Source organism: Amblyomma mixtum, chromosome 1 (genome assembly GCF_055824585.1).
Source record: "Amblyomma mixtum isolate Tamu chromosome 1, ASM5582458v1, whole genome shotgun sequence".
NCBI lineage: Eukaryota > Metazoa > Arthropoda > Arachnida > Ixodida > Ixodidae > Amblyomma > Amblyomma mixtum.
The window spans coordinates 43,159,705-43,185,854 of record NC_143012.1 but is presented as its reverse complement, the minus strand read 5'-3'; the positions used below and the strand labels follow the sequence as shown (position 1 = coordinate 43,185,854).

General features: G+C 47.7%; 1 long non-coding RNA gene across 1 annotated transcript; it reads right to left on the bottom strand.

Moving 5' to 3' along the window:
- Positions 1-2,661: 2,661 nt before the first annotated feature.
- On the bottom strand, positions 2,662-14,753 carry LOC149366158 (uncharacterized). Its single transcript, XR_016283609.1, has 3 exons — positions 13,886-14,753; positions 10,975-11,058; positions 2,662-8,008 (listed from the first exon to the last, which is right to left on the bottom strand). It is a non-coding gene; the product is annotated as an uncharacterized LOC149366158 (long non-coding RNA).
- Between the last annotated feature and the right edge of the window lie 11,397 nt (positions 14,754-26,150).

Here is a 26,150-nt window from a genome sequence, read left to right as displayed (position 1 = left end):
GCAAGAAGACGTGTCCTTGAGGGCTCCGGGTCGCGAAGTGGGCGATGACGCGGTATCGATGACGACGTCAGGCCAGGCGGGTTGCTGAACGCTGCCAGACGCCACGCAGATAAGCACAAAGAGGACCACTAGTTCACGCATGAGATATGACGCCATGTTGTTGTTGCTGGGGGCCGTTAGCTCAGCTTCTTCTTCTTCCTCTGATCGGATAGCCATTAGAAAAGCCACAAATTTGCAAAGGCAGACGGGGAATGTTGGTGGCAATGCAAAAATGCATTCCCACTGGTTTCACTTACGATTGGTGGCGGATTACTGCGAATTCGCTCTACTTTTCTTTCTAAGGGTGGTTCCATAAAAGCCTGTGTATATACTACAAGGCCAACTTCTTCATAATCTTCACAAGGCCAACTTTTTCATAAGGCGAAATTCTAGAAGCCCGTGTACTGTGCGATGTCAGTGCTCGTTAAAGAACCCCAGGTGGTCGAAATTTCCGGAGCCCTCCACTACGGCGTCCCTCATAGCCCGAGTCGTTTTGGGAGGTTAAGCCCCAATAAATCAATCAATTAAACCTTCATAATCTACTTCTTCTTCCTGTTCTTCATGTTCCTGTTCTTCATGTTCCTATTCTTCCAAGCTTACCTAGAAAACATGAAAAGCCTGTTCCTACGGGGTCATCCTAAGGAAATTACAAATACTTACAGGTCTGTCAACCCGGTAAAATTAAGCTAAATGTTCCCAAATTATTTATACGTGACGAGCAGTTTTTTCTTTTACTAACTAGTTTTCTTCTTCTTGAATAATACCCAAAAGTCATTTTAAGTTTCAATGGAAGAATAGCCAGCAAACTGGCACTTTTGTGCAAGTTTGTTCCGTCTCTAATTGCTCACTACTTGAAAGAACGAAACAAACGAAGGACCAGGAAAACGAAAGACACGTACAAGATTTCCCTTGTCTTTTGTTTTAGTTGCGCTGCTTCGTTTTTTAAAGATGCAGTACCAACTCGCCCACTATGCTATGTTGCTGCTCAAGACTCTACGCTTGTACGCTCTATGCGGGCAGTCCGCACTCATAAACACTCGGGCGATTTTTATTTTTCGCCAGGCTAGCTTGGACCATGATTTTTATTGAGGTCAGTTCTGCTGTGGAGACGCAAAATTTGCTCCGCTAAAATCTGGCACGCAAACCGTACAATGCATTGTTTTATTCCTGTAGCAGTCAATGGGGCGTTCGTCCGTCCTCTGGACCGGGCTCTCAGTTTACTCTCTCTCTTGCTTCCGCTCCCCCCTCCCCTCATCTTTATTTTCAAGCAAGCAATACATGCTAAAGGCACTAATAGGTGCACACTGAGCAGTGATCGCCATTAAAAGACAGCACGAAATAGCGTCCGTGTCCGCCCAGCGTATTCTCATCATCATCATCATCGTATAGAATCTCCTTCAGCGCAGCCTGCCTAATTTTTTAGGGGGCTCTGCAGTCATCTTTGTGTTCGACGACAAGAGTAGAGGTCATATGTAGACTTCGTTCTTTCCGTTTCTCGTCGTTCTCGCCTCTTTCTTTTTTTTTTGATGCGTTAGCCTCAATGGGGGGGGGGGGGGGGGGGGGGGATTCGCTGTACGTGGCTTAGCTTGGTTAAGCCCGGTAATTGCGAAAGCAATACCCGTACCTACGCCATGGTTCAGCTGGTAGTGTAGCTGGGGGGGGGGGGGGGGGGGGGTGCTTGTGGTTAGACTTGTGGTGATGCATCGGTTATACAATCCAATCCCATCCAACGTAATGTAATATAATGTAATCTAATCTCATGTAATGTAATCTAATGTAATTTAATGTAATCTAATGTAATTTAATGCAATGTAATCTAATTTATTGCAATCTAATATTATCTAATCCAATCCAATCCATTTCAATCCAATGCAGTCACATCCAATCTAATCCAATCTAATGTAATCCAATCTAATCTAAGGCCGCCGGTGGTGGCACCGCCACTACTCGCAGACGGCGCGAGATGGTCGCCCAGCTCTTCGGCGTGACGTCACACAAAGGTCATGCGAAAGGTCATTTCATGTGCACCGTCGTCGCACGCAAAGGTTTGAAAGTGCAAGTAGTATCACTATAGCAAGTAGTAAAGCTTTCGCTTTAAAAACGGTGTCTGGTATAATGTTGCCACCTGCGACAGTTGGTAAATGGGAAAGGGGAGAGAGGACAATCTCCATCTTGTAACTAGGGAGAGAAAGGCAGGAAGGTGGCTACCGCGGACCCCCCCCCCCCCCCCCGTCAAGAAATTAAAGGACTTGAGAAAATTGATAATTACTGCGAATGACTTAGCAAAAATGAAAACCACGAGCACTAAGAAGACATTCAGAGCCAGGAGACGACCTCATACTAACGCACTGTCATCGCCCAATGATAAGCTCCCCCGTAATGTTTTTCATCGCTTATTTATTTCCATACGGTGATTAGCCAACTGGACTTCACATGTCAAGATTTTCAACTCCAGTTTGTCGTTCATCATGGCTAAGCTTCGACAGACGTGATAACCGACATTTGATTGAGCGTTGCAGGTAATACTGAACGCTGTTGTACCTACGTTACGCACTTGTCTTGCGCATATATACGTAACCGTGGCTTCCAATTTCCCGTCCACAAGGAATACACGACACACGATGGTGCAAACTCTAAAAAGTCACCTTTATTCCGGGACAGAGATCGAGTCTACAGGTACAGAATAATTGTGTTCGGCACGGGCCGCGCCCTCTAAACAGGCAGCGGCGGCCAAACGTTCTCCTACAAAACAGGACAAACAGCACCCTGACGATAGCATCTGCATAGAAACTGCAATTCTTCGACGCAAAAGAGAGCGAAATAGAAAGAGAGAGAGAAAAAAAAACGGAAAGACATCGTGTGCGACCGTGTACGACACGACGTATATACTTATAACAGCATACACAACAATGCCTGCGGGTTACAAATGTTATTGTTGTTTATACGTCTCGAGGTAAAACAATGCACTACGAGAGAGTCGGCGTGAGCAATTGAAACTGCTTTTCCTGCAGCGCCAGTGTATCGTGGATTGAGCGCTACCGTACCGCAGAAATTGCCGCGGCACGACGCTTTTAGACGTGACGCCTTTCGACGTGACGCCTTTCGACGTGACGCCGTTCTACGTGACGGGACGCCTTTCGACGTGACGCCTTTCGACGTTTCGCCGTTCGACGTGAAGCCTTTCGAAGTAATGCCTATCGACGATACGCTTGCCAAGGCGTGTAGTAGCGAGGGAATAGGACTATGCTCTTGTATGAAGTTTAAAGTTGCTGGGTGTGCATTGTTCGGATGACTCCGTAGCTGCAGGGGTGTCGGACATTCCCCTCCTACGTAGAGGGTGTCTCAAAAAAAAAAACAAGGGTATATGGCTTTGTACCCATGCTACTTTATCTTTTCTTTTCTAAATATATTCACCGAAAAAAAAGATTAGCGTGTGTATTGAGGGAGGGGGGAAAGTCTTTTTTTTTGCGCTAGGGCAGCACTGGCCTACTGACTGTTTTCCGGTTTATTGAGCTGCGAATATCAAATCTCATTCGCGTTTGTACTCGTCTACTGGGCACTGCTTGTCAGTAATCTCCGAGACAAGGCACCGTCCTGATTGCCTTCTCAGACTGTCTGCACCGGTTAGCACATTCCGAAACTTGTTCAGGGGCTACTTTGTGCACTGTCAGTCATTGGGATACCGTTAGTACGACCCGACTGGTGGGTCTAGTAAAGCAACGATGATGACAGTGTTTTAGGCCATGGCAGCCTGAGCCTCGCAGTAGACGCGACAGACTGCGGGCAGTGGCAAAAAAACAAAGTTGGTGCGACAAAATCATGTTTGTGTTTGAGAGTCTAGCCCGCTTTCATTTCAGATTTTCATTGCTTGTGGTGATGCCATAATAGGTAGTTTTCAGTAAATAAAAATAGGCAAATTATGGCACAGGTGTCGGCTGTTTAAACCTCACTTCTTGTGCAGAAATGATCACTGTGCCTTGCTTCTGAGACAAACAATAAAGAGGGGCAAAAAAAGCAATCTGACGCAAGTATGAATTTTAGAAGCCTTTCTTTAGACGCTACATAGAATGTCTATGGGCATATTATAGACTGTGAACTGATCCGCTTTTATCCTTGTAAACCAACCAGTTAAGGCTCAGAGGTTTCTCATGAACGACTGTAAACCTGAAGCTAATTGACAATTTGGGACAACTGCATAGAGCGTCCATAGGCAAATTACTGACTATGTACTGAATTTTCTTTATCGGTTCAAACCAACCATTAAAGGCTCAGAGATTTCTCATGAATGAGTGTAAACCTCTAAACTAATTGAGAATTTGGTACACCTACATAGAGAGTCTGTAGACAGATTATAGGCAGCATAACGATTTTGTCAGCGGATCAAACCGACCAGTTAAGGCTGAGAGGTTTCTCATGAATGACTGTAAACCTGCAGCTAATTGACAATTTGGCACAGCGCCAAAGTTTCCCCACAACAGTGCACGATATGCACTACGTTAGGGGAATAAACGAAACTACTTCTGCAGCAGATTCTGTTGCACGCTGTCATGAACCGCCGAGCTTGATATTGCTGGAAATGTATATGGCAGTCAACCGTAGATGAATAGTATTTGGCCTCTCTGCTGAAAAGGTTAAGCCCATTGTGGATGTAGTCCGCCTCCGTTTTCACAGCGTCCGTTCCTGCTTGAGCCTCGTAACAATAACATTTTGCTTAAAAATTGCAAGCCGAAATGGCGCCGGCCGAGGGAGGCAGCCATCTTGGACTGTGTGCGTATTGAACATTGACCACCCAGTTTGCAGCGTCGTGAATGTGGAGACAGCGTGAGTGTGTTCCCATATTACACGACGTTTACGACAGCGTCACCGAGTTATCTTCGAATACTGCTGCGATGGAGAAAAAATTTACAGCGACACCTAATTTCATTACGTGCTGGCAATACAATAGCATTAGCAGCTGTTGATGCCTTTGGCGGAAGTGACGTCACTTCCTTCCATCCAAGCCGGTTGAGGTGCGCTGATCTAATGACGTCACTTTGCGGCACATCAGCGAATTTGCCTTCCTATTACATAGTTTCTTTCCGATTAGGCTTCGATTGCTATTGCATTAAAATGGTGTGCTGACAGGTTAGAAGTTTCTTTACACATGTAAAGACGCCTGCGGCCAACGTTACGATGACTTATGTTCTGTGAGGTGTATATCGGTATTCCTCTGAGCGTGTTTCCTTCTATTTTCCTTAGACACTGCCGTTGTATATAGCGCGTAATGCGCTTTGCTAATGATGGCCCCCTCTACAGCACTGAAACTTTCCGTATGGCCAGCGCATAGAGAATCAGACACAATATATGCAGAAATTGGCATGCCTTCCACACGTATCAAGACTTTTCCGCATGTGCTGTCCGTATAGATTCCGTATTAGTGATGCGGAATCCATGTGCAATTGTATGCGAGTCATGCAAAAACAAAAAATTCGGGGCATTTAATCGTCATGCGGAACGTTTCACTAGGGTACAGTGAAAAGTAGTCGTGACGTCTCTAATTTCGTCACTAACGCAACCAGCGATGAGTGAGAGAAATCAGTCTGGATATTTGACACTTAGCCCTTACAAAAATGACTTTTGAGCTTCAGTTGACGCCTTGTTGAGCTCCTGTTGAATCAACTGTAAACCAACATGAACTCAATGTATGTTGAGCCTACTCAACACCTGCTACACGGAATTTTTGTTGAGCGCAGTCAAGAGAGTTACTGTTGAGCAATTTCTGTTGAATTTAAGTTGAATTATCTCAAGGCATCCATTTCTAAGCCTAACTAAATGAAATCATTTCGACATGCATCGTGTAAACAGAACCTGATCACATTACACATATTAAGAACGCACGCAGCACCCGTTAAAACTCTCATAAACCGCCCAAAGTCATTTTCTTGCATAGAAAAAAGTGCAATATGCTCATTCAGGCATACCTACTTTGGAGGATTCGCATGTGCTCTCATAAAAAAGGGCGCTTAATTAATGCTTTATTTAAGTTGTTCATGAATGTATCCAGGTCGTCAAATAATAGACCGTTGCATATGAACTTGATTACTTCTACTACACATAAAATAAATAAATATTAATAGTAATAACTGACATAACTTTGCTGATCGGCAGGCCACAACCTGCGCTGGTCCGGACACCCCTGAGTAGGACTATATAAGGGCGAAGCCGAGGTTGCACTTAAGATCGTAAGATGAACTGTCAGTTCTTCCTATAGCCTCGTGTGCAGTACTGTCCATTGCTCTTTATCTGATGGATGTGGAGGGCTAGGGTGTATGTATATATATTTATATACATACGTGTTTGTGCGTGTGTGTGGAGCACTACGTCACAGGGGATGACGGCTTCACGTTAACGAGAAATTGCAGCAATAAATATGAATATACCGCCGAAAATTGCATTGGTAGTCGGTCCATCTGGCGCAATACGAATGTATTCCCAGGATTTTTTTTATTTTTTACCCCAGCCAAGATTCAGAATGGCGTGTTGATTCGCTCCCGTAATTCCAACATGAATTCAACATGAACGCAAAGCAGAATTTTCATTGAGAATGCTCAACTCTAGCACAGTGGCCACTTTTCCAATGAGTTTCAACTCGGCCTCAATAATTCACCAACACTAGGCCATCCTGGCCACAACAAAAATTCAACATGGCGTGTTGAGTCTGCTCATGAGAACTTCAACACTGTCTCAAGAAGCATTTTTGTAAGGGAGTAATGGGCAGTAAAATATTTAGCCTCAGAACTAAGAACGCACGGCGTACTATCGTCATATGCGCGTCTCGTTCATACTGTTCCTCGGTCCTTTGGGCCTCTTTACAGAGATACAAGTAATCAGTCGTAGTCTTTAACCACACGATACTACCTTTCTCTCATTTACTTTGTTTCCTTACACAGCTTAATACTTCCTGACAGAATACCTGCCCTAAAATGCATGGCGAGCCATAGAAAACCGTTAACGTGGTCCCGGTAACGTTCAGAGTCTGCATCATGCGCAGTTTTTGAAGTGCAGTGCCTGGCGGTACACTATGCATGTTTTCTATTTGTCCCTTTTGCGGCTAGTTTTTAGGAGCTAGGCGATTGTGGCGCCACCTATGAGACGCCACCTCAGCTACAGGCGGCTCGTAATTTTCTTTTAGGAAAAACTAAGCAGTTTTTGCCTTAACCACTGGTGGCGCGACAATCTGTAAAACCTCCAAATTTTAAGCAAGTAGTCGTTGGGAATTTTGATATTTGTCTGGTACTGAATGATGGTTTGGACACTTCGGTTCCATGAAGAGTTTCAGAAACAATGGTTCCAAGAACAATGGAAACAATGGCTCCGACCGGGACCATACTCTCGGTTTGCTATAACTCTCTAATCACGCGCGAACCGTCACAAGCAGGACACTCCCCGGACTTTGAAATGCCACAACTGCGCGTTGGCACATGTAACGGAACTTCTGTGCGCACCTGTTGTGTTTATTTTTATACTGAGCGGTACTGATGACTATAGAAAGAAGTGCGTCTGAACGCGTAACAACGGCAAACCCTGTCAACAGGACGACGTAGTTGGCATGCTGTTGCGTATGGCTGTTTTGGTTTTTGAGCTACGTAGTTCGTGAAATACTAAACGTCAAAGCAATGCGTAAACGAATAGTGATGCGTGGTTCAGGGTTCCACGGAAACGTGGAACAACATGGCGGAGTTAAAATTGTGCCATGGTGTGTGCCATAGAGAAAAGTGCGACCGGTGAAGTGGAAACACTCATGATGTCACTATGGCCGACGTCTTCTCTGTCTGAACCGGCAGCCCTGGCGGTGGTGTGCGGATACAGCGCCCTCCGTGTGGAAACACCCGTCCAGTTCCTGTAGCAGTCTTCCGCTGCATGCCTCGATTCCGGGCTGCACTAGTCTTTCGAAGAATGCAGTTCCTTCACTTTCTGTGCTTGTAATGACCTGCGTGAGAACAGTTACACCGAAAGTGCTATAGGTAGAGCTCTTTTTTTTTCAGCGTTTACTTTTTTTATCTTATGTAAGACTATCTGTACGGTGCGGGGTGTCGTATGTATCAGGCAAAAGCTCTGTGATTCACCCGGTCGCCAGTAAGCTTGTTATCATCATCATCATCATCATCATCAGCTTGACTACGCCCACTGCAGGGCAAAGGCCTCTCCCATGTCTCTCCAATTAACCCTGTCCTTCGCCAGCTGCGGCCACCGTGTCCCCGCAAATTTCTTAATGTCATCCGCCCACCTAACTTTCTCCCGCCTCCTTCTCTTGGAATCCCCTCCGTTACCCTTAAGGACCAGCGGTTATCTTGCCTTCGCATTACATGTCCCTGCCCAAGCTCACTTCTTCCTCTTGATTTCGACTAGGATGTCATTAACCCGCGTTCGTTCTCTCACCCACTCCGCTCGCTTCCGATCTCTTAACGTCCCACCTATAATTTTCCTTTCCATAGCTCGCTGCGTTGTTCTTAACTTAAGCTGAACCCTCTTTGTTAGCCTCCACGTTTCTGCCCCATAGGTGAGCACCGGTAAGATTCAGCTGTTGTATACTTTTCTCTTGAGGGATATGGGTAAACTGCCATTCATGATCTGAGAGAACCTGCCATTCTTATTCTTCTTATTCTCCACCCCATTATTATTCTTCTAGTTATTTCGCTCTAATGATCCGGATCATCGGTCACTACCTGTCCTAAATAGATATGTTCTCTTGCTACTTCCAGCACCTCGCCACCAATTGTGATCTGCTGTTCTCTTGCAAGCTTGTTATGTAGGTGGCTATAGATTATAAGGTTGAGTTCGGCTGGACGCTAAATCAGCCTTATGAACTAATCAAGCTAATCCGTTGAGACCTGCACCGTAACAGCAATCGAGGCCGTGGAATGGACGATGTGCTGCATCTAGAACTACCCATTCAATCCATGTGGGCTTCGCAGGGGGCGCCCTCTAGGGTGCTGGGCTAAAGCTATCGCTGTAGGTCAGATATTTAGGGGAATCCCCCAAGGTGGAGTAGATTTGTAATAAGGGCAGTAATTACTCATTGACGTCCACCACAGTGCAGCCATACGGCTGCAGAGGAAAGCTATAACGCTTCCGTGGAAACTTTGTAGTGAAAGAAAAATTTGTCGTGGTCCAGGGTTCGTACCCGGGACCACCCCTTCACCGGAGCAGTCACTCTACCAACTGAACTGACCGGTACGGCTAGCATATGGTAGGGCGAGAGATAATTGATCAATAACTCGAAATGGGAACAATGCTGATCAAATGCTTAGAGGAATCCCCTAAAATAGAGTTGATTTGTGATAAGGGAGTAATTACTCATTGATCTTTACCAAAGGGCAGGTTTACGGCTACAAAGGAAAGTTATTGAGAGCTGTTGCTGCCAATCCATTGTCCTGGGCGACGCAAAATAGAGGTCTGGGAGTCGTGTACTGAAAGTTTTTCAACATCGTCCAGTGCAAGCATGTAATACGATCTCTAAATGTAGACAACTACGTATGAATAGACGATGTTGCAGTAATAAGTGTGCAGCACGAATTATTGCTTCCAAAAAATACACTGCTGCTAACACGTCCACCGAGACACAGCGAAACAGAGCTAAAAAACAAAAAAGACGAATAAAGGGCGGCACACTAACTAGTTACTAGTGAGAACAGTGTGCGTATTTTTTTTTTCATAATTTCTTCCATGTTTTCTTTTAGCGTCGTTAATAGCCTATTTTTATGGTGTTTAATTTTTTCACCATTTCTTAGAGCTCTTTTCCTTAATGACAGGGAACCAATAGTACGTCGACACGCTGTCGCTGATTCTACTTAGCATACTATTTTGATTCCACTTAGCATAAAATTTCTATATTTCTTGTGTAAAATGCTCATGTATTGCAGACAGACACTCAGCTTATGTTCAAACAATACGGTCGACCCCAGAAAAAGCATCCCAGATGACTTCCACTCCATGTCAGTAGGATGGCCTCTCGGATGAAAAGCATGCCAACGAACTGGATTTTCGTTTCTTAGACGAAGTAATCATTAACATACACGCCGTCCGATTTGCGCCTTGAGTACCCCTTATTATTGATCTCGCTAAGAACGGTGCCACAATAACGATTAATCTGCGACTGATGCTATTTGCAGACACGGCAGAGCTTAAATAATATCAAAAGTAAGCAAGCCTGCTTAGCTGAATATGCTCGCAAATATTTCGGTCCGGTCGCGCAGACCAACAATGCCGTCATACGCACAATACTTTCCTTGTACGCTGTGAGCAATTAGCGTACTTTCCGAAAAATAACCGCTCGCCTTGTACAACTTCCCGTCGCGCCGTGGAGGTTCGAGAACCAAATTTCATTCATCATCATCATCAGCCTGACTACGCCTACTACAGGGCAGAGGCCTCTCCCGTATCCCTCCAATTAACCATGTCGTTTACCAGTTGCTGTCACCGTATCCACGCAAACTTCTTTATGTCATCCGCCCACCTAACTTTCTGCGTACCCCCTGCTACGTTTGCCTTCTCTTGGAATCCACTCCGTTACCCTTAAGAACCAGCGGTTATCTTGCCTTCGCATTAAATGCCCTGCCCAAGCCCATTTCTTCGTCTTGATTCCGACTAGGATGTCATTAACCCGCGTTTGTTCCCTCACCCACTCCGCCCGCTTCCGATCTCTTAACGTTACACCTACCATTTTTCCTTCCATAGCTCGCTGCGTTGTCCTTAAGCTGAACCCTCTTTGTTAGCCTCCACGTTTCTGCCCCGTAGCCTCACAGCTTCTCAGTTCTATGCATTAAAAAAAAGAATTCTTGATCGCTATCAAGACCCATGTAACGTGTCGCTGAAGTCGGAGAGTCAAGCCGAATAATGTATTTGGCTTTGCAGTGCTCAGTGTGCTTGAGAATGCCGATATCAGGACTACTGTACCTGTAGTCTTGTCGCATCGTGACAGGTACTGCAGCTGACCGCATTTTTCAACTCCGTTTCTTCAATACGTTACGATGAAGGGGCCTGCAAAAGTGCAAAACACAAGAGGAACATCTGAGGGCTAGCTTGCACTCTTGGACAGTTGTACTTTTTTTTTAGCATTTAAGTATATCAGGCAAGCAGCCTGGATTTTTTTCCAGGATGGTCCCGAGTTGAATTCTTCATCTAAAGGGAGAGGGCATCGGGCATTGAGGTTGGTTTGGTTTATGGGGTTTAACGTCCCAAAGCGACTAAGGCTATAAGAGACGCCGTAGTGGAGGGCTCCGGAAATTTCGACCACCTGGGGTTCTTTAACGTGCACTGACATCGCACAGTACACGGGCCTCTAGAATTTCTCCTCCAAAGAAATTCTAGCCGCCGCGGCCGGGATCGAACCCGCGTCTTTTGGGTCAGCAGCCGAGCACCATAACCGCTGAGCCACCGCGGCGGCGGGGCATTGAGGGCAGCGAAGTAAAGTAAATATGCAAATAAGAAATTCGAAATGGGCTTTTGACCTATTGTCGCACCAAAGTTCTAAGATTATCTAATAAAATTCTCTGAGATACTAAAGTACGTTCATTCGACTGTGCGGCGAATTTTTTTCTCGTTTTAGTATTTAGTTGTACTGCATGCCACCGACCTGTACACTCTGAACACAAATACGCCTATATGGGAGTAAAAAGGGAGCAAGCTGACATCCTTTTAAAGGAGTGTGCGCTAGAGGACAGTTTACACCCTTTTATTCCTTTGTGTTTAGAATGTAGGCGGTGGTTAAACGAGTATGTGGACCCATTGGGTACCGCGAAAGAAACTCATTACTGCATTTGATCCATGGTTCCCTTTCAGCTGTGTCAGATGACTATCCCTTGCCAGCTGCGGCCACCGTAACCCCGCAAACTTCTATACTCTCATGACTATACTGACAAGTGAACTAGAGTTAACGCAGTAAAACTGGCTGCACCTCGGGGGCACCCACCAGTTAAAAAGTTAATCTCCCACTTTCGAGCTACCTCTACGTTACCTAGCCACCTCCGTTACTAGCTACCTAGTTTAGTTAGCAACCAACAGCAGCACCAGCTAAATATAACAAATAATGTCGCACAAAGAGGAATATAGTTCCAAAGCTGACGGAACGTTTCGATGACCTCAATCTGCTGGGCACATCACTTTGGCGTAGGGAATACTGATTAATTGTGTGCACTTTGCATACACAGACATGACGGCAGTTCGCAGAGAAACAAAGGTCACTAAGCGTAGGCACACGTATCTTCTATGTGAAGTTTGATGCACAGGCTTTTGACACAAAATGGTGTCAAGTGGACGCAAAGCTTAGATCGTGAGAAAGAACGTTTGCTATTTTCGCTTGAATGCGGTTGTACACTGTGGAATTGCAACACTTCTGGTACTATCAACGTCAAACGAAGTGCGAAGAGAACTGAAATGCGAACTGCAATACTGAAAGATATTGCACTAGCGAGGCATAATACTAGATTGGTTGATTTCGTATCGAAGGCTTTAAGACCGCTCTTAGGAAGTGTTAATAGGCCACGCCTATACTTCCTCTCCAGCCGCTCATATTTTTTTCTTGTTCGTGCTTTCGCATCAGTTGTTTTCTTCGAGTTTCATTTGACGCTGATTGGACGTTGACAGGGGCACACTGAACATTTTTGATCACTTTGTGGAATACATCCAGTGTGCTGGCTCTGGCTTTGGCTTCAATTCTACCCGGTCGTTCGTTGCATGAAATCTCCTGCAGCGTGGGGACTAATTAATACCTGACACTTTCTTCCCTGAAATGCAGTCTCCACAATGTCCTCGTCGCCAAGAATTTCTGTCGCGCCCACGTCCGCACGTGCATTAGGACACCGGAGAACGAAGATATATCTGCCCGTGATCTCCAATTAGTCCTTGCACATTTTTCAAAATCATCTCACAACCTGACTCCCTGTCATTCACCTTCGAAGTTTTCCTTCCCGTGTAATCCACTCGCACTCACTACCCTACCAGACCCTCGGTTATGTCCTTTCTTGGATACATGTGCTGCCCATGCTCATTTCCCTTTCTTGATTTTAGCTACGACGTCATTAACTAGCCCTTGTTTCCTAGTCGGCGCTGATCTCTTCAGTCATTTAGTGTTACCACTGTCATATCCTTTTCATGTCTTGTTTTGCGCTGTGCTCAATTTAATCTCAAGCCTTTTGGTTAACCTTGTAGCACTCAACAGCCGATGAGATAAGCCGTCCTGAAGTGGTCCCTTCTGACTCAGCTTTCTTCTTTACTGTAGCTGCGATAACAACAAACTATCTGTTGCGTACATCCATTACTGTCTTCAGCCTCAATGCAGACTAGGGCAGGCAGAACACAAGACAGAAGAGACTGCAAAACAAACATGCCTTGCCATCGTTATTGCTTGCACAGTCTTACGTTCGCAACCAGCGCAAAGCGCTTCACTAATTACAAAAATTAATTAGACGCAGAAAGCAGCCGCCTGAACCTAGCAGGTGTGCATGGTAAAAATATATGGCAGAAGTGAAATAGCGAGATCTATTTCAGTACAATCCGCAATAATGTTTGCTCTTTACAGTTTTATGAACTCTTGCTTATAGAGAGGCAGAACATAGTCAGGTACGCGAAGACATAAATGAATTCTGTAGTTACTGGATCTATATTGATGGTTGGCAGCGACTCCGAAGGTATATTCTGTTTAAGGAGGACGCCCAGGACGCCTGGAACTGATCAGCTAATTGGAATCGAAGAAACCATAACCCTTTCCTCTTACTCGGCAGAAAATTGTTAGGGGAGACCACCCCCAGTTCCGGAGCCTCTGCCATGCGACGTTTGGTAAATTGTGTGTAAAGAGATGAGCGCTTACTTTTGGCACACACGTGACCAGGGCCGTTCCTCTTCTCTTGACCACAAAAATAAACAAACAAAAATGAAGTAGACAAGTCTGTCTGTATGTAGTTCTCTTCCTACGAGGCTATTGTACCACCAACTGCTGCCCGAAAGTTCGGCGACGAAGGCTTCCTTCCGAGAAACCTCTCAGGAACTACGAAAAAACATGCGTCTACGCAGCCGCACTACGCGAACAACGCACAGTCGCCGCTGCTCCACCGACGGTGCGAAGAGTGACGTTGTGCGACACGTGCTAACGATTCACGAGACGGAGCTACATTAGGCGCGCTGCTGTAGGTTATATATTGAGCATACATCTTGTCGGCAAGACCAGGGAACCACGTTGTTTGCCGAGTGGCTCAGAAGAAGAGCACGGCTCGAGTCAGTCCTCCTCCTGTTCTTTCCTCCTCCTCCTCTTTTTTTTCCGCTTGGGGTCCGTCGTCGACCTCAGCATCGGCGCAGCGCACCAACCTCTTCGCCGCCAACGGTGGTTCACTTGGTCGACGAGTAGCTCAGCACCCATCGCACGAACACCAGCAGACACAGTCCGATGGCGCACCAGATGATGAATAGCACGAAGTAATAGAAGCCGCTCTTGAAGCTCATCGAAGACGGCAGCACACTGCGGCGAGCCAGCGGGAATGTTGTAATGGCGGACCTCTTGCCGCTTGGGCGCAGGCGGGGATGTGGGCTCGATCTCCGGTCCTGGACAGGACGCTACAGGATGGCACGCTTACCGCCGCAGTTCCCTAACCGGGGCTGCCGGTCGTATTCTTCGGCCTTGAATATTGTGGTACAGGCAGCAGCAGTCCGAGCCGCAGGCCTAGCCGCCGACCCATCCACTCTTTCCCATGATGCAACGCGCGCGCGCGCGGGAGGGCGCCATCGATTTCCGTGGAGGAGAGACACTCCTCCGCGCTCTTTTCTTCCTCGCGTCACGTGGTGCTGCGCTTGTCACGTGACAGCGTGGCTCCGTCGTTGTTGTTTTTGCGATACCCTACTATCTCATCTCCGCTTCTACCAGCTCGATCGCTGCGTAGCTTCCGCCTGGGATCAGATATGAACAGAAGGGAGAGGGAACCCTTGGAACATCAGGCAGCGTTCCTCTCAAGCTCCGTCTTTCTCCTTACCCTCTCCCCGGTGTTCGAGCTCCGCAGAGCCCCCGCATGATCCCGTCCGCTGGACCAGATGCAGGGCCGAAACTGGTCAACCGTTCGCGCATTTCCCTCCCCCACTTCGGTCTCTCCTCCCGCGCAATACATCCCAGCGCATTGAAGAGGGCCTCGCAAGCAGCATAGCGGCAGCTCAGAAGCACAGGAAGGGGAGAGAGAGTCCTGCTTGTGTAGAGTGAACAGAGAAAGAGGGAAAGAGTGCTTTATCCGCCGCCTCCCTTCATCTCTCTATTTGCTCCTCTCTCGGCATTTTCTCGTTTCATCCCCCAACGGTTCGAGCGGAGAAGGAGTTGAACGAAGGAGAGAAGGGGGCGTGCCTCCTCTTTTCCTTTCGAGACGTTGATGATGAGAGAAGCGGCTGCGGGGCGAAGCTGGCTACGCCTGCCTCGGCCGTGCTGTTAGAAAGGGGGAAACCTGAGACCCGGTCAGTCAGTGAGCGGCGGCAAGGCACGGCTCGGCGGGAACTGGCGAAAAAAAGAAAACTCGCCCGCCCGCCGCATCGTCGACGTTGAGGAGGATTCTACCGGCGGCCGAGGAAGCGGTCGGTCGCTCTGGTTGCGGTCGCAGTCGCGTGCAGCACTCGGTGGGAGCAGCAGTGAGGTAGTGCGTGCACCGTACGGAATCGAGCGTGGCGGCACAGTGCGTTTTCCACGGCCCGCTGCGACTGCTGCTGTACCTAGTTCCTGCGAACGCCGCTGTGTAGCGCGCGGGTCGCTTTGTGGTGCTGCTGTCGCCGTTTCTTCTTCGCCGCCGAGATTGTGGTGTGTTCTGGTGCGCTGTCGCCGTAATCGTCGTCGCTGGTGGTGTTGGTGGTGGCGGTGTTGACGTTACGTTAACTGTGTCGCTAAGCCAACGTAACTACGCGCGCGCTCTCCCGCGCTTCGCGCGGAGGGTGTGTTGTTGTTCCGTACACTCCGCTGTTTGTTTGGTGCCGTCGTCTTCGCTGGTGTTGTTATTGCGGTAGTCGTCGATCTCCGTTTGTGATATCGTCGGCAGCGTACATCCGGCTGTCGCAACGTTTGGAAAGGAAGGAGTGTACAGTGTGTGGTTTTCGCTTGCGGAGAAACTACGTTTTGGCTCGTCTGTGCGCGCCCCGGCCATTCAGCTGTGCCGTGAGACGTTGGTCGACATTAGACCCTTCCCAGCTGATTTCCGCTTCTTCTATCCGGTGACCGACCGCCCGGTGCAGGTGGTCACATCAGGTGCGTACTACCGGCAGTTTTTAATTCATCTCCCCTCCCCCCCCCTCTCTCTCTATTTTCTTTCCCTCGAACCGTGACTTCGTCCCACGCGACGTTCGTTCTCACCCGCGGGATGGTCGCATCTCATATATGCTGACCTTCCGGGCCGTATGCGCCTTCCCTGAGAACGAGGAAAGCGGTATGCACTTTTTCATGCGTTCGTAGCGCTTTTACAAGCGTTCACTGTGTTCTTTCTTGCCTTTGTTTCCGCCGGCAATTTGTTTGCTTCTCGCTAATTTCACGCTCGACTGCGCTGTGACAACGGTGCCCTGTCTCCTCCTGGGCGCCACGCTATTAACGGCAGCATGCGTTGACCTTTACCCCTCTCGTTTCTTTTTTTTTTTTTAACACGGAGAAGAGACGCCGTTGTTGGCTGAGAGACGTTTTGCAAGTGTCTTATTTTTTATTTATTTATTTTAAAATACTGCAGCCCCACTCTAGGGGTTACAGCAAGAGTGGGTACATAAAATGTGGTAATATTCCACGCAAAAGAGGGTACATGACAAGGATTACAAATATAAGCGCTGCACACAACACCACACAACGCTACGACTCAATTGCCGACGCAAAATCAGAAATTGATAATGCACGAATGTTGCCATGCAAAGAGTTCCAACTCTCCACAGTACGCGGAGAAAAGATGTATTTGAAAACGGTAGTATGGGCAAAAAAAGATTGCATATTAAGATAGAGATGGCTCCTGATTGCAGATGGTTTTGAAAACGAGATATGCTTGCCATCTGAAAGGCAATTAGCAGAATGCACTATTGAGTGAAGAAGTTTTAAGGACTCAGTTTTCCGGGGGTATGCGAGCGGGCTTAAGTTTAGGGAAGACATCGCAGATGAGGGTGAAAACTAAAAGCCGTTGCGGCGGAAAACAAATCTTGCAGCTTTTCGTTGTACAGATTCTATTTGATCAGTTTTACATTGCTTATATGGATTCCAAACATTTGAAGCGTATTCAAGAATAGGGCGAATTAGAACAATTTGGCACCTTTAGGAGCATCCCGTTCTGTGTGCCTCAAGTAACCTAACTTTTTAAGAGCTTTAGCTGTGATGTGATCAATGTGTTTTGACCATGTCATACGTTGTAGTCAATGAGCGGTGAGGGATGTGTGGTTCGCATCGGAATGAAAACTTACCTAGCTCATGAAAAGCGCTGCGCACAACTGAAAACTAAACACGCAACAAAAGTTATGTAAACTGACATTTAAAAAACAGGCTCAGCTCTGACAGACAGGAAAAGAAAAGGCGTTATGGTGTCTAGAAGTTTGTCAAGAAATACGCAGGCGAACATATTTGCTTCTGGCTTGTGCGGTGTGGATCCATATCTCTTGGGAATAGAGGGGACTGTCACCCTCACCCTGTCGAAGCATAGGAGTTCTAGTCGATATTGCGTGATCTGCTGGCAAATCTGGTTGCCTGCATATTTCTGACGAAGGGCTAATGGTCACTTCAGAGCCGAGATTACAAAGAACAAACTAGTCCAGCGAGAAGTTCTAGGAGAAGACTAGGCGCCCGATGTCTATCGGATAACTCGAGGTTGGTGTGGATCATATCGGCGTGCTTTGCGACCGTCGCGTGGTTTCGGTTTGGGTAGTCAGTGAGTACCGAAAAAAAAGAGGCGTAAGATGGACGCTATCAGGAGATTGCGAGGGTAGATGTTATAACTCGTCGGTGTTTAGTAATACCATAACTGATCGCTTTTACTTGTTTGCCTTCCTAGTCTGTTCAATGCCTCTTTTGCGCGAAAACCTATAATACTATAAGCGATTACTAAACATAGGACTCGAGCACAAAGCTTACCTTGTCATTTCGAGATCGGTAGAGACGATTTCATGAATTAAACTGGACGTGGGCAGCGTATACGGTTCACCGCTGACGACCTGGTCGGCCGTGTGTCCGTGCTTTCAAATACCAAAAACTCAGGAGATGCTACAAACTTGTACGAAGAATGAAACGGTAGACAATTCGAAACATAACGCGGCCAGGCACTCGTTTTCTTTGAGCAGACGACCTCAGTATCAGGCGCCCAGAGATAGATTCCCGATGTGAAACCTGACACTAAATCCTCCAGAAACGCGTCCATAACGCGCGAATAGGAACTGAGCTATATCTATACGTCTATGCTAATACGTCTCCGCTATGCTAAAAGTCTCTATGCACATCAAGTCGCTTTGGTTATTGTGACTAGCGCATCTCCAATGAATGATATTTTCAAAAATTGGTTTTTGAGGAAACGAAATGGTGTAGTATCTGTCTCACATATCTCGGCGGGCACCTGAACCGCGCCGTAAGGGAAGAGAGGAAGGCGGGAGTGAAAGAAGAAAGGGAGAAGGAGGTGCCATAGTCAAGGCTCCGGAATAGTTTCAACCACCTGGGGATCATTAACGTGCACTAACATCGCAGAGCACACGGGCGCACCTCTTCGCATTCTGCCTCCATCGAAACGCGGCCGCCGCGGTCCGGTTCGAACCCGGGTACTCCTGCTCGGTAGACGAGCGCCTTAACTACTGAGCCACCGCGGTGGGCTGTTTCGTAGCACAATGCACAGTCTAACCGGTCAATTAACGAATGAGCACCCCGTGCAGGTAGCGTGAAGATTTATTTATATACTCGGTGTAGTAATGAGGTCACGGAAGTGCGCCTTTGTTTCGGAATCAAATAATATAAGAGGCAATCGCAAGCGCAAACAAACGAAAGAACATCAGGCGCCGACGATCGTTGTTCACCCGCTCGATAACTCAATGAAACAAGGAGCAGCGCAGAAAGAGACTTGGTAGCGAGTTTTCTCCAGATTGCCCCAATTTAATCGCACTCCCGCGAACGTTCGGAACGAGAAAAGAGGTAAAAAAAAAAAGTGGCTCCTCATAACACGAATTTCGTGGCTGCGTCAGCACGCTCCCGCCGAGGCCGGCGTACCTTGCGAGACGAAGGCGCTCTCTCGGGCACGGACTGGCTTGCACCGTTAGCCGAGTTCTGGCTGCTCCTCAAGGACGATCGATCCAAGGTCCTTTCCCCCCTCTCTACCTCTACCCTCTCTCAAGTCGTCTCCCAGGTGAGCTTGCGTACGCCTAGGTGCAGCCTCTCTCCGCGAGTGTGTACACATTCGAGTCCAATTAACGAGACAATCTAATTAGGGCGTTTCTTAACGCGATAGCATAGAATCCTCGTCGGGAAAAAAAATGCGGCGTTGGTCATAAATTTAGTTCGCTGATTGGCAGGGACCCCAGAACTTATTATATTCATTGAATTTTATTTTTGTTGAAATGTGAGCTTCGTGATATGTATAAAACCTAATCGATATCGACTACCTAATCGAAAAGTTTGCGCCCAGTCCGTTTCAGTTCTGCTAACCGTACTCATCAACAGAGGTTGGCCAATCAATGACGTCTGTTTTAACAAGGTTACAGCAACGAAATGCTATACGACTGGCTGTGAAGGCAGTTATCTAAGCGCCACTGTGCTTTACACTGTCCGAGGATTGGAGCGTTTGCCAGAAATACGATATGAGTGCAAACAGTTGGAGACTGGGCAGCGCTGTCCCCTCTCGAAAAATGTCGAGGGGGGGGGGGGGGGGGGGAAGGGGGCGACCGCGCCTCTTGCCAGCCCCCCCCCCCCCCCCCCTGTTTCAGAGTCCTCGCTGATTGGTTGGATTGAAATGACGTCACCAGACTAGATAATTCCCATTGGCCGGAAGTATACGGGAAGTGACGTAACCAGGCCGGAAGTGATGTCACTCGTGTAGAGGGATGAACAGCTTCTGATGCTATCGCAGTGCCAATACATAATGTAATTATGTGCCGCGGTGAATTTTTTTCTTAATCTCGAGTTTGGGCACTGACAAAGAAATGCTTGAAAGGATGCTTTTAAAGTGGCAGCTAGACAGCTAACCTGAAAAATTGCGAGGGCAGTTTGGCAACTAAAGTGTTGAGAGGCGAAAGACGAGGACACTATACCGTGACGACTTCCGGTGGACGTGACGTCACACCGTTCCCGTGGCTATATCGACGACTGCGTTGTTTCGACGCAATTTTGACATTTTTTACTATAATTAACTAATTACTCTACAGTCGTCAAACGTGGCTTCTAGGTTTATTTTTTCCTCCTCTATCTGAAGCAACCATTCGTTTTCTCCCATCTTTTTGAGTTCCCGAGTTAACACGCTGCCAAAGGTGTGACACCCTCTGCTAACGGACGACAGTATGAGTCATTAAAGGCTTTCGCCTTAATACGTTTTGAATATGACGACGAGCCGCCGCGGTGGCCCAGTGGCTATGGTGCTCGGCTGCTGGCCCGAAAGACGCGGGTTCGATCCCGGCCGCGGCGGTTGAATTTCTTTGGAGGAGAAATTCGAGGCCCGTGTACTGTGCGATGTCAGTGCACGTTAAAGAACCCCAGGTGGTCGAAATTTCCGGAGCCCTCCACTACAGCGTCTATCATAGCCTTAGTCGCTTTGGGACGTTAAACCCCATAAATCAAACCTAACCAATATGACGACGATGCCTTTATTGACCTGGCATATGTCCTCAGCTTTACTGGGGCGGAATGCTCGATAAAGTGCGCAGACGAAGCACTTTAGTCATGGCACTCTGTCGACAAGCTGCCATTATGCCACTAAAATTAAAGCAACGTCGTCGTCTTTACTGGTTTCCAAATATATCATATGCAAGTACGAAAGAAAGGTTAAAATAGAACAAGGAAAATTCATCTTCGTGTATATGTTCAGTTTAGCGGTTCGTTTTTAAGCCCCCAGGTGTCGCGACAGTCAGCAGACGTCAGCATTTTGGTTGATTTAGCGTCTTTTATGCCGTCCCGGAGTGTGCGGAAAGTGTCTAAACTACGCAGCACGGAAAGCAAACGTCGTTGCATGCGCGCATTGTTCTTTATCAACCTGCTTAGGAGACTACACTAGAACGTATGCGCTACTTTCTCGGTGCCTTTGAAACAATGCCCCTATTGAGTGAGACAAAGTACAGACTGCCTGGTTGCTGCTGTGCGGTCTTCTTCGTGCGGTCTCTGGCCCGTCCGAGAACGAAACCAAGCTAAAAACCGGAGATAGTGTTTTCTGGAGCCTTGTATACCCACCCTGCACTTTCTGGCCGACTATTTATTCTCTAGCAGGCGCGCGCTGTTCATCTTCATTTGACTGTGCTCGGAGTACGTGCACTCAGAGAAAATGCTGTGACGTCACTTTGTACTCGTCTTTTTTGTTTTTGTTGTTGTTGTTGCCTCCCTCGTCGGGTTTCCAGCGTTCGCCTTTCTTTTACTCTGATGGTGGCCGCCGAGGCAAACCCTTTTGTGCTTTGTACGAGACTTAAAAGGCTTCTCGCTTATTGGTTCAGAGGTGGAGGCAGGACTTTTTTTTTGAAAAGGTGCTTCTTAGAATCTGTCTGGTTACCTAACCTCGTACCTGACTACCTTGTGGGCTTGGAGGGTTAGCATGCTGCCAAGTATAAAAGGGAAGAGTTATAAGAGAGTGGAAAGGAAAAAGAACAGGGGGTCGATGAGAGCAGCAACAAAAGTTTTAAGTCGAAAATCTGAAGGACGACAACACCGACCACGACAGTTCAAACACGTGAGAAAGGGTATCCGCACGGAATGCTATAGCTAGCTTATGAAAGAATCATCGAGAATAATTGGTTTATTGGGGTTTAACGTCCCAGAGCGACTCAGGTTATGAGGGGCGCCGTAGTGAAGGGCTCCGGAAATTTCAACCACCTGGGGTTCTTTAACGTGCACTGACATCGCACAGTACACTATGGTGAATAATTAAATTTGGCAACGCTTAGAAGCGGCCCTGTGCTCTTGAGAACGTGAGATCCCGATTGACGGCGCCATTGCCAATAACTAGTTCAGGGCCACTTATAAGCGGGTCCATGACGTCCGCTACTTGCACGCCACTCATCGCCGATGGAGCGCAGAGCGCGTAGGACATTTAGCAGATGACGAAGCATATTCTGGTCTTTTTGTCCTTCGAGCCTAACATCACCGTGAGGCCGGTTAGAAGCATTATGCACTTAGGTGAAGTGCAAAGGGGTCTCAGCCGCCGCGGCGGCTCAGTGGTTGTGGTGCTCGGCTGCTGACCCGAAAGACGCGGGCTCGACCCCGGCCGCGACGCTCGCATTTCGATGAAGGCGATATTCTAGAGGCCCGTGTACTGTGCGATGTCAGTGCACGTTAAAGAACCCTAGGGGGTCGAAATTTCCGGAGCCCTTCACTACGGCGTCCCTCATAGCCTGAGTTCGTACGTTAGTGGTGTTACGTTAGCGTAGTGGTTGGCACGTTAAATTCTATACAACCGAAAGAAACGCTAATTTCTGGTGAGGGCTCTTTCTTACCTCCTCGCGGGCATGCGTAAGTGCAAAACGACTTTTCTTTCTTTCTCTCCGAGACTTTTACCAGCGCTGCCAGAGGGGACAGGGAACAAGAAGAAACGGAAGGCACCCCCCCCCCCCCCTCCCCCCCGTCCTTCCGTCCCTGTTGCAGCGCTGGTAAAAGTCTCGAACATGAACCAACCAGCTCATATCTCCGTGTTACTGTCGTTTCTTTCTTTCTTTCTTTCTTTCTTTCTTTCTTTCTTTCTTTCTTTCTTTCTTTCTTTCTTTCTTTCTTTCTTTCTTTCTTTGTTTCTTTCTTTCTTTGTTTCTTTCTTTCTTTCTTTCTTTCTCTCTTTTTTCCCTCCTTCTTTCTTTCTCTTTCTCTCTCTTCCTTTCTCTTTTTTCCTTTCTTTCTTTAAACTGTCCGCATTTAAATGTTTTGCACATCTGTATAACACTGCTTTGACCCCTAGCTAAAGGCTAGTCGGGGGTGCAACAAAAGAACAATCTCAAGATGTTTTTTTTTTGTGTGCAAAAAATATACACGGCGTAACATCAACGCTTTTCAATGAAGATGAAGAAAAAAAATGAACGAAAATAACATAGAGGGCTTATTTTGGAGGGCTGCAATTAAAATCTTTCTTCTAAACTTCAACTTTTTCTTCACTAAGCGCTGGAATTCAAAAGTGTTGCGCTCAAATGTAAGTTTGTATTGTGCTGTGCTCGAGACAAATTGAGAACCTCAGACCAATCTCGCTCACATCGTGCCTAGGAAAACTGTACGAACGAGTGGTGACGCTGAGATTACAACAGTACATGGAGGACAACGAACTGTATCCCCACAGCATGTTCGGTTTCAGAGCAAAACTATCGACCCAAGATGTACTACTTCAAATCAAAGAAGAAGCACTTGGGAACGTCCCCAAGAGCGGAGAAAACATAATACTGGCATTGGACATCAAGGGGGCTTTTGACAATGTCAGTCACGAGGCTATCCTTACGGGCATGAACGACCTGAACTGCGGAAGGAGAATCTACGGCTACGTCAAAGCCTTCCTCTCAAACAGAACGGCAACGATTGGCCTAGGGGAGCTCAGATCAGACAAATTTCTTACTCCAAATAAAGGAACACCTCAAGGATCGGTCATCTCCCCTACGCTCTTCAACATAGCCATGATTGGCTTGGCAAAACAGTTAAAAGCAATCGACGGCATACACCATGCCATGTATGCCGACGACATCACCATCTGGGTCAACACAGGCTCGCTCGGAGAGAAAGAAGAGAAATTACAAAAGGCAGCCACCTGCGTAGAGAACTACGTCAGAGCAAGAGGGCTAGCATGCTCCACCGAGAAATCAGAGCTCCTAAGAGTTTGGAGAGGTAAACAAAATCGCACAGTCTCCGCTAGCGACGACTTAAAGTTGAACGTCTACCTCGAGGGGAAGTCGATACCGGAAAAAACACTCATCAGAATCTTGGGGATGTGGATACAGTCAAACCAACGCTGCACCCACACCCTCGCCCTACTCAAAGCATCCACTCTACAAGTGGCCCGCATGATCACGCGCATCTCACACAGACGTCATGGCATGCGAGAGGAGGACACACTCAAGTTGGTCAGAAGCCTGGTAGTCAGCCGAGTGACATACAGCCTCCCCTACTACAATCCCATCAAGAGTGAGGTACAACAGGCGGACGTGATTCTACGCAAAGCCTAGAAAACCGCACTCCACCTTCCTCACAGCACTTCAACCGAAAAGCTCCTAGCCCTAGGACTACACAACACTTTCGATGATCTGAGAGAGGCACAACTAGTCTCCCAACTGCGCAGACTACAACAGACCCCATCTGGCAGGGAGCTAGCTCCTAAGGAAACTGGGCCGCGCCGATCAAATTCAAGAAATACAGAGGACGGAAACAATTCCGGACGAATATCGCAACACACTAAAAGTAACGCCAATACCCCGGAACATGGATCCCAACCTACACAAAGCACGCAGAGAGGCATGGGCTGAATACCTACAAAAGACATTAGCACCCCAAGAAACGACGGTATACGTGAACGCAGCCACATACACCAGAACAGCGGGGCAGCACAACAGCAATGCGGTAACAACGGTGATTGACTCAACCCTACGCGAGATCACCAGCGCATCACTACAAGACTACGATAGTCGAGGCTGAGGAAGCGGCCGTCGCTCTAGCGGCAGCGGAGGGCTATCGGTCTAAACGGTCTCTAAAAATCCTTACAGACTCACAAACAGTATGCCGCAACTACCTACGCGGCAGAATAGGGCACAGAGCGCTCCGCATACTCCGCTCTGAGGGCCACATAACACAACGACAAACAAACGAAGAACCAATCAGGCATACGATAGTATGGACGCCGGGACATACGGGAGTAACAGGGAACCAAGAGGCGGACAGGATAGCTCGAGGGTACACTTATTACCGAGCATCCAACGTAGGCGACCTCGAGGGGAACGAACCTGTACCCTAAAATTATTCGGCGATACTAAATTATTACAAGGGCTGCAGAAAGCGGTATCCACCACCGGACAACTCCCTTAGCAGAGAGGACTCTGTCGCGTGGAGGCAGCTACAGACGGGCTCCTACCCGAACCTACACGTACTCAACAAAATGTATCCAACACAATACAATGACAAATGCCCTTGGTGCCAAGAACCCCCCACGCTGTACCACATAACGTGGGCATGCCAGAGGATAAGCGTGGTACCAGTGATAACAAACCCGAGTGCGGAGCAATGAGAGGGAGTGCTCTCCAGCGATCGCCGGGTCGACCAAGAAGGTCTGATTCGGCGAGCAAAACTGGCAGCAGCATCCAGCGGAGCCCTGGACTAAAGGGCAACGGACCTTTGAGCAAGATGGACGAAGCCATCTCAAAACCGCCGAACACAACCGAATCTAGAGCTAATAAAGTTTTCACTCACTCACTCACTCACTCACTCACTCACTCACTCACTCACTCACTCACTCACTCACTCACTCACTCACTCACTCACTCACTCACTCACTCACTCACTCACTCACTCACTCACTCACTCACTCACTCACTCACTCACTCACTCACTCACTCACTCACTCACTCACTCACTCACTCACTCACTCACTCACTCGAGGAGCACATCGAACTCCGCTCCCTTTCTTAGCCCTTTCCTTGCACGCCACCTCTCGTGGGTGGTCCACCCATCCACCCGTGAAGGGTGGCACATTTCCGCCTCCAGCGTACACGGTGCTGTCAGAATAAGCGCGGTCTCTGTCAGCATTAACAGCGCAAGCGAGACTCGTTCAACATCGAGAGTCGGCCCTCGCGTGATCGCGATCCTTCGCGCACAATTTAGTCGCTGTCTAGAGAACGGGCGCACAGTAAAACTCGCCCCGAGTGCAGAGTGATAAAGAGCCTTTTCGTGGGCACCAGTAAACGAACAACAGTGTTAAAAAAAAACACACTTCAAACAACAAGCTTCGAGGCAGTATAGCATTAGC